Source organism: Perissodus microlepis, chromosome 23 (genome assembly GCF_051167445.1).
Source record: "Perissodus microlepis isolate ML-2025 ecotype Zambia chromosome 23, ASM5116744v1, whole genome shotgun sequence".
In the NCBI taxonomy this organism is placed as follows: domain Eukaryota; kingdom Metazoa; phylum Chordata; class Actinopteri; order Cichliformes; family Cichlidae; genus Perissodus; species Perissodus microlepis.
Window position 1 is genome coordinate 8929437 of NC_140482.1, and position 7590 is coordinate 8937026.

Consider the following 7590-nt stretch of genomic DNA (forward strand, 5'->3'; position numbering starts at 1 on the left):
AGCTTTAATCACTTACTGAGGATAAAGACAACAAAAGCCATTGCTGAGGTGAGCTAGGTGAATCCCAAATAAGGTCAACAGAAGGTCCAACGAGTAAATAAGATTAAATGAGAGAAAAACAAAAAACACAGAGCATCTGCAAGGAAACAAAAGGCAGCGGAACAAAATGTGAACAACTAGACAAACTGACGGCAAGAAAGGACAGGACTAATTGAACAAAGTGACTCTAACAAAGGTGGAGCAAGCAATATGGAGAAATATGAAAACAGCAATTAAAAAGCACCACTTCAGCACGAAACAGGTAAGTGAAGCAAGTAATTAGAAATAGCTATAAGCAAACAACTATGCTGTAGGGTTGGTACAGGAAACCTGACGTGTTGTGTGTCTCACTTTTCATTCATCTATAGTTAGAATAGCACATTACATTATGATGGTGAATAATGGCAAATTTGGAGAACAATCTGATGTAAGTGACCTTTTGGATTGAAATCATTTTATCTCTTTATCCTTTTATGCACTCCTCTGAAACTTTCGCATAATTACCTTGTGGAGAGTTGAGTTTCATCCAAAAATGGGTCTTTTTTTTTAAGATGAACCCTCTTAGTCTAAGCTTGGATTGACAAACTATAATTAGAACATTTTTGAGTCTAACTGAGCGTTTATGCCAGATTTGAAGTCACTGTGGTCACTGTGACCTTGACCTTTGAGCACAAAAATCTAATCAGTTCATCCTTGGAGTACAACTGTGTGCTGTATTTTGCATACATATCCTCAAGGAGATCCTGATATTTGCATTCAACAGAATGGGAACATTGCTGGTTACAGCATACTGCAGCAAAACAAAGCTTGAGTAAAACCCATTACATTATTTATCATAGCTTTCAATCACCTCGCATAATAGGATACTAATTAACCTTTTCACTAGTGAAGATGTACGGGCAATTACCACACTGGATTGGCATAGACCGTTGATCACCAAAGATGTAAAATGAGGAAAAGTAATAACGGCGGATGGCTGGCTGATGGGTTTTGATGCTGCCTGGCGCTCATCAACAAAAACATCAGGTTTTCCTCTCTTGACTTTTTATGTTATACGGAGCTGGATCAGATTCTAGTGCCAAGATGGAGTACATGTCTGAGAAATAAAATGCTGAGAAATCACTAACAGTACCCGGTTATCCAATGGTGTATTATGCATGTAGTCCGTGTGGAGTATGATAAAACTCCCTGCTGCAAATTACTTTTGATAAAGGTCATATGGTTAAATACTTGATGGATGCTGCTCACATATTTAATTTTTGCTGGCTGCTGCAGCAGTACTTGACTCCCACTGCACAGCTGTTGGTTGGTGGTTTGTTAAAATGTAGGGCAGCCTCCCATGAGCCCTGCATAACACTGCAAATCAGAATTTGAATGGAATTTGGCTTTTCATGTATGGAAGAAATATAGTGTCATCAGAATTCAAGTATTTTTAGACACTGAATTTATAACACTGAATTTTTATCCTCCAAATTTCCCTGCAAAAAATTCACCTGCAAAAAATTCACCTGCAAAAATTCAACTGCAAAAGTGGTGAACTTGAATGACCCAAGCCAGAGCAATCAGCACTAGATCGAGTCGAGCGGCTTTCAGCCAATTAAATTACGCTGTTTGATCACATGACACCGTTAGCCAGCAGTGTGTCTCCTAAAAGAGAGCTGTTTAAAGGTGAGTGATTAAGTTTTTCTCCTAAATAGAGATCATTACAGAACGCCTAGTCCTACTTAAAATCCCATTTATTTTTATTTTATTTTATCATCTACCCGAACTAAGGAAAACGTTTGACTAACTCAAAGACAATTTCCACGCCTCCCCTGCCTGTCTGCAGAGGCAGTTTTGAATTTAGGAGCAGCAAGATGGAAGCGGCAAACCCTGGCGATTCTCCGGTAAGTATATTGTTTTTTATCTTCAAGTTTGTCTTTTGAAACGTTAATTTTATTTAAATCCGTTGCTCACGTATAAAGTACACAGACGGGGTCTTTGCTCAACTTGTCTGAGGCGTGTCTCACTAAGCGCTACATGCTAGCATCCTGCTAACCGAGCTACCCTTTACATGCTGTGCTTTAGAAAATAGGATACTCGTTAAAAAAAAATACTCCGCAGATATTGATAGATAGACGAACACTGCAAATATAATGTTGGAAACGAGAACGGCCTTTGGTGAAGGGGTAAAATACACCGTGAATGGCTGCCATGGTTGCAGAACGGCCTGATTTAATGACAAGAAAGGGGAAGAGTGAGGTGAAGTGAACCAAAGCCACAAAACACGGTCAGACAAGGCGGCAAAAGGGCAGTGATCTGTCCGTCAGTATGAAGTTGGTGTGTGCTTTGGTGAACAAAAACTCCAGACCGGTAGCAGGAAGATGGGAGACTCGTGTTTCACTGGAATAGTGGTGAATTAAAACATCCTTTGTTGGGGACATTTAGGTGTAAATGCATCCATACAGGCAAGACAGAGGCAGACCAGACAGTGAAGAAAACAAGGCAAACATTAGAAATATTAAAACGGAAATATAGGATTAATATAACATACAATTAGGGAAAATGTAAGGAACACAATGTAAATGATATTGTAAAGTCATTAAAACAGCATACTCTGATTAAAAGAAACATGTAATTGGGTAGGATAATAATAATAATAATAAAAAAAAACATGTACAAGATGGGTATGTATACTTGTACCCAGAATTTAACAACTATAAAGTTGTAGCATGCCAGACCATCTTGATTGAATGTAACTTCGCTCCACACAAGTTTTATGGTAGACATATTCATATTGGTATCTAATAAATGATTAATCCTTGTAAATTAACGTTCGATAAAATCTAAATTGTTTCTGTCTTTGTGTTTGTTTCAGATTATGCAAGATGAAATTATTCAGTCAGCAAGACACTTGCTGCAGTTGCTGACATCATCCAACTGAACTGCTGCTGTGATGAATCAGAATACAAGGTACTTTAGCAAGACTTATGAGTTAATGCTACATTTAACTAAATTGTTATATATTATGTGTCCAATATTGTCTCCATATGATTTTGTTTGTTGCAACATCTTGCAGAGAACAGAGTCAAGGTACCAGGTTGGTCAACCCTGAAAGACCATCCGTTCATCAAGAAATGACCAGGTGAAAAAGTCATAAACTAAACACTCTGCATGAGCATGGAATTTAGGATGCAACTTTATATCTTACCTGCTCTACACTCAGGGCTTGAATTACAACAAGTCAATCACATAAAAAAAATATACTTTTGGTAGTTCTGTGTCTCTGTCTCTCTCCTCCAAACCCAGATGGCTGCTGGTACTGAACCGGGTTCTGGTTCTGCTGGAGGTTTCTTCTTGTTAAAGGGGAGTTTTTCCTCTGCACTGTCACTTCATGCTGCTCAGTGTGAGGGATTGTTGAGGTTGAGTCCATATGTCCTGCGAACAACTGCTGGGCAATGACACCATGCAATCTTCTGGGATTCCTTAGATAGAAAACCTGTGAACTGCACTTGTCCTTGGTCTTCACAGCTCACCTTTTTACTGTTTATTGAATCAAAATGCTCCAGTGACATGGATTCTACATTGTAACTGATGTGATGTTCTATAAAGTGGTTTTAATAAAATAAAAAAAAAAGGCAAAAATTAGTTTGTTTCTTTATTCAATTTTTGAACAGTGATACTCACTCAGTAAATGCAAATTATTTACACAGCAGTGTACTACAGGCATAAATCTAGACCCCTAGATAAAACATTATGGCATTATAGCAGTGACAACTCCTCCACAGTATCAGGTGGGATTTTTCTTCTTTGAGGACTGCTCCTTTTACCTGTCACTACAGATGGTCTGTTTGTTTTGATCAAGAGCCTTTTTTGGGGCAGCTGAAGAGAAGTCTATCTTATGGCCAACCTCTGGCTGTATCTTGGTCATATTACCCAGCAAAACCCAGTATGCAGGTTCATCTGTAACAGTCCTTGTGCCACAGATCAACACTGTTGCTTCTACATTAAACAGAAGAGCAGTGACGTGGGTGCAGGTCTCCACGACTCCAGCCTTACAGGTGCAGTGGGCGGCTTCAACCTTCCCTGTGATGCTCACAGTGACCCATGGCTGCAATGGTGGTTCATTCAGTCTTTGAGAGTGCAGGACCTGAAACACACACAGACAAAGTTAATTTAAAGACAAGAACTATGAGCCAAGGCCGACATAAATGTGTTTTATCTACTTAATCATTAATGTAACAAAGTGTTTAGAAAGTTAGCACATGTAATTTTTCATTTCTTTATGTGTCCATCTATAGAACGCTGCATGTTATAGTGTAAATCTGCCTGTTCTCTGTCAGAAACCTGTCTGCAGAAAATGAACCTAAAGTATGTAATGCAAGGATGTCATCACTTTAGAGATGGAGAAAGCATAAAGTGACAATTATGAATCACTTAATATGATGAGGAGATTCTGCAGGTTATTAATCAATGTATAAAATTAAAATAAAATGTATTTTTAGTGACACAAGATACAAATATGGAAGCAAGATGTATAATCGCTCAGTTTGGGGAAATTGTGGGTAGCCTGCAAGGGCCTCAACTTCTCCATTCCCACAATGTGCAACAAATGGGCACAGCTGATCTTCAACAGTGGAACATCGGCCAGTTACTTCCAACTTTAACGCAGCTTGTAGTCTTGGAGAGCAGCACACCAAAACTGCATGCACAACTTCTGCTAACAGTGGAAACGGATTAAGAAATCCATGCAAACAGATTCATAAACCGAAAGAATATTATTTTACAGGATTAATGATCATATCAGCCGCTGGCTGATCACAAACCCTGAGGGTGTATACGATAAGTAGAAGAAGCAGAGGGAATATCCCGTTTAAGTTTAGATAGTATTTGTAAAGATATTGACCATATCCTTTTCTGAAAGTGTGGATATAATGGATGGGGTAAGGTACTGACATGCTACAACTTTATAGTTGTTAAATTCTGGGTACAAGTATACATACCCATCTTGTACATGTTTTTTTTTATTATTATTATTATTATTATCCTACCCAATTACATGTTTCTTTTAATCAGAGTATGCTGTTTTAATGACTTTACAATATCATTTACATTGTGTTCCTTACATTTTCCCTAATTGTATGTTATATTAATCCTATATTTCCGTTTTAATATTTCTAATGTTTGCCTTGTTTTCTTCACTGTCTGGTCTGCCTCTGTCTTGCCTGTATGGATGCATTTACACCTAAATGTCCCCAACAAAGGATGTTTTAATTCACCACTATTCCAGTGAAACACGAGTCTCCCATCTTCCTGCTACCGGTCTGGAGTTTTTGTTCACCAAAGCACACACCAACTTCATACTGACGGACAGATCACTGCCCTTTTGCCGCCTTGTCTGACCGTGTTTTGTGGCTTTGGTTCACTTCACCTCACTCTTCCCCTTTCTTGTCATTAAATCAGGCCGTTCTGCAACCATGGCAGCCATTCACGGTGTATTTTACCCCTTCACCAAAGGCCGTTCTCGTTTCCAACATTATATTTGCAGTGTTCGTCTATCTATCAATATCTGCGGAGTATTTTTTTTTAACGAGTATCCTATTTTCTAAAGCACAGCATGTAAAGGGTAGCTCGGTTAGCAGGATGCTAGCATGTAGCGCTTAGTGAGACACGCCTCAGACAAGTTGAGCAAAGACCCCGTCTGTGTACTTTATACGTGAGCAACGGATTTAAATAAAATTAACGTTTCAAAAGACAAATTTGAAGATAAAAAACAATATACTTACCGGAGAATCGCCAGGGTTTGCCGCTTCCATCTTGCTGCTCCTAAATTCAAAACTGCCTCTGCAGACAGGCAGGGGAGGCGTGGAAATTGTCTTTGAGTTAGTCAAACGTTTTCCTTAGTTCGGGTAGATGATAAAATAAAATAAAAATAAATGGGATTTTAAGTAGGACTAGGCGTTCTGTAATGATCTCTATTTAGGAGAAAAACTTAATCACTCACCTTTAAACAGCTCTCTTTTAGGAGACACACTGCTGGCTAACGGTGTCATGTGATCAAACAGCGTAATTTAATTGGCTGAAAGCCGCTCGACTCGATCTAGTGCTGATTGCTCTGGCTTGGGTCATTCAAGTTCACCACTTTTGCAGTTGAATTTTTGCAGGCGAATTTTTGCAGGTGAATTTTTTGCAGGCGAATTTTTGCAGGTGAATTTTTTGCAGGCGAATTTTTTGCAGGCGAATTTTTGCAGGTGAATTTTTTGCAGGGAAATTTGGAGGATAAAAATTCAGTGTTATAAATTCAATGTCTAAAAATACTTGAATTCTGATGACACTATATTTCTTCCATATTCATTCCAATGCTTCAAACATACTAATTTTCGTTGGCAATATAATGTATTATCAAATAATAATTCCCTTTTACAATAATTTGAATACATATAAACAGACTGTTTAAAAAGAAACAGGCCAGGGTTGCATAAACAGTGCCATGAAAAAGTTTTCCTGATTTGTTAGTTTTTTGCATATTTGTGATACTTAAATATTTCAGAAAGCAGTTTTTAAAATGATGATTTCATTTATAACAGGAAAAAGGTTATCCAAACCTATCTGACCCTGTGTGAGAAAGCAGTTGTCCTCCCCGTTAAATCATGATTGAAATGTGATTAACCATAAAGCTGAGTTCAGTTTCACTAACTATAACCAGGCTTGATTCCTGCCAGATCTGTTGAACCAAGAATTCACTTAAAAGAAATAGAATGTGTCTGACAAAGTGAAGTAGGCTAAAAGATCTTTTTGACTTGAACCATGGTAAGAACCATTATCCATGAAAGAAGAAAACTTAAAACAGTCTTGAACCTTTCCAGGCATGAGAGCAGGTCAACAACTCATCCAGGAGGTCATAAAAAACCCAGAAGAACATCTAAAAAATTGCAGGCCTCACTTGCCTCAGTTAAGGTCAGTGTCCACGATTCAAAAACAAAAAAGAGAATGGGCCAGAATTGCATTCATGTGAGAGTTCAAAGGCAAAAACCAAAGCTGACCAAAAAGAACACAAAGGCTCATCTCACATTTACCCCAAAACATCTTGATGATCCTCAAGGTTTTGGGGAAAATATTCCATGGTCCAATGAGGCAAAATAACTTTTTTGAAGTTTTGAGTCCCGCAACTGGCATAAAACTAAGACAACAGCTAGTGCACCTCTGAATGGCAATAAATTAGTGGAATAAAGTCTAATTTAAGGTGTGGAGTGCTCTATTAGTAGTCCGGACCTTAATCAGAATGGGATAATTTGATATGATCTTAATTGATTCATGCTTCAAATCCTCTTGTGTGGTTGAATTAAAACAATTCAGCAAAGAAAAGTGGATCAAAATTCCTCTACAGTGATGTGAACCACTCATTGCCAGTTTTTACCAATGCTTGCTTGCAGTTCTTACTGTGAGAAGTGGCACATCTAAAATTAAATTTGTTACACTTAATTTTTTTTTTTTTTTTTAAAGTAAGAAATTGGGTAAGGGGCATATGGGGTGACATTTCAGGGGTAGTGACAAAGGTTCCGTGTTAGGGTA

The 7590-nt window shown here is 38.1% G+C and overlaps 2 long non-coding RNA genes across 3 annotated transcripts; one reads left to right on the forward strand and one right to left on the reverse strand.

Moving 5' to 3' along the window:
* Nucleotides 1-1635: 1635 nt before the first annotated feature.
* On the forward strand, nucleotides 1636-3644 carry LOC146360922 (uncharacterized). Of its 2 annotated transcripts, none has more exons than XR_014799462.1 (4): nucleotides 1636-1707; nucleotides 1813-1925; nucleotides 2897-2991; nucleotides 3098-3644. It is a non-coding gene; the product is annotated as an uncharacterized LOC146360922 (long non-coding RNA). The 2 variants fall into 2 exon arrangements; XR_014799461.1 differs by having other exon boundaries at nucleotides 1648-1707; nucleotides 1868-1925.
* A 480-nt stretch (nucleotides 3645-4124) lies between these two features.
* On the reverse strand, nucleotides 4125-6082 carry LOC146360923 (uncharacterized). The gene is made up of 3 exons (XR_014799463.1): nucleotides 6023-6082; nucleotides 5805-5862; nucleotides 4125-4168 (listed from the first exon to the last, which is right to left on the reverse strand). It is a non-coding gene; the product is annotated as an uncharacterized LOC146360923 (long non-coding RNA).
* Nucleotides 6083-7590: the final 1508 nt, after the last annotated feature.